The sequence below is a fragment of the Limulus polyphemus genome, unplaced genomic scaffold (assembly GCF_000517525.1).
Source record: "Limulus polyphemus unplaced genomic scaffold, Limulus_polyphemus-2.1.2 Scaffold752, whole genome shotgun sequence".
NCBI classification, from domain to species: Eukaryota; Metazoa; Arthropoda; class Merostomata; order Xiphosura; family Limulidae; genus Limulus; species Limulus polyphemus.
This window is the reverse complement of record NW_013666362.1, coordinates 133,606-135,083: the sequence shown is the minus strand read 5'-3', so window position 1 is coordinate 135,083 and position 1,478 is coordinate 133,606.

Below are 1,478 nucleotides of genomic sequence, written 5' to 3'. Positions count from 1 at the left end.
TAACAGATGGAAGGACGTAGTTCAAGCTGGAACGATCGGTTGCGGTTTGTGAACAAAATCTATAACATCTGACTATCTATCATCGGCTTTCAGGATAAGTTTTCTTTTTGGGATTGAGTACAGCTGGTTTATCTCATGGGCAGGTTTCAGATAGCCAGGTTGTAGCACGTCATGTATTCTGTCGTATGTTTTAACATTTGAAACACAGTGCTTTATTTTACTTGTTCGTATGTTTTTCTTTCACGTGTTGGCCTGCACTCTGTGTTATAAGCCTTATACAAAGTACCACGTGATCCACCTATATTATCATCTTTGTTCGTCATAACAACAGATGATGTATGTATGATTACCCCTGCTTTTTGAGTTTGTGCATAATTCTTCTTCTTCGTAACATGCGATTCGTATATGTAATTATCCTTATTTTTCATATCACTTTAGTGTAAGTATTCCCCTGATGAAAATAGGCCTACCGCTTGGGTTATAGGGTTTCTTATTTTTGTCTTTCGGTGATATTGTCTAACCTACGTGTTTTCTTGACATCATGAGCGCGTGTATGTAATAACTAACAACTAATAGTTAAAACGGTAACACTTGTGTTTTTTCTTCTACATCGTAGCATGCGGCACCATGTAAATTATTATTCTTGTATGTTACAGTATGAGATACCTTTATCCCTGTTAATCATAGCACATGGTGTTACGTGTGTTATCGTTGTTGATGTCATAACATGCGATACTTTTATCATTGTTAATCATAGCACGTGGTGTCATGTGTTATCACTTTCGATGTCAGAACATGCGATATCACGTGTGTTGTTATTGTTGTTTATCATGGTATGTGGTATCATATGTTACTGTAATTTTTAGTAATAAGACACAGTACCATATGTGTTATTATCATTTTATGCATTGCCATATATTTTTTACCCTTGTAATTCATAGTATGTGATACCCTGCATCTTATTATTATTACTAGTCATAGTAAACGATGCTACATTAATTATTAATATCATTCATTATAGCACACGGTATTACAAGTGTTATCATAGTCGTACCATACTGTGTCACGTGCTCTATTATCATTTTTTATCGTAACACACAATGGCCAGTGTTACGTATTAGAATTTCGAATAGTCCGAAGCCGAGTTAACTGATAATTTAAATTTAGTAGTTAAAGTATTTAAATGTATACCAATATATAGTCAGTTTATGATGTTTGCCAACAAGATTGATACACACCGTTTTTGTTTTTAACACAAATACGTTTTAATATACACACAACAATACAATTTACAATAACAGTTAATTACAAATCGTTATTACAAACAATGATTTATAAACAAAAGTTTCACAAATTTACAAATAATATAAAGTTTTCTTTCTAGTCTGGAACTTCCTTGATATCTTATCGAGGGTTCACGATGAGCGATTTAATTACGAGTTTATGTAGATACGATCGGCTGGGAAGCTAGCTAGCTT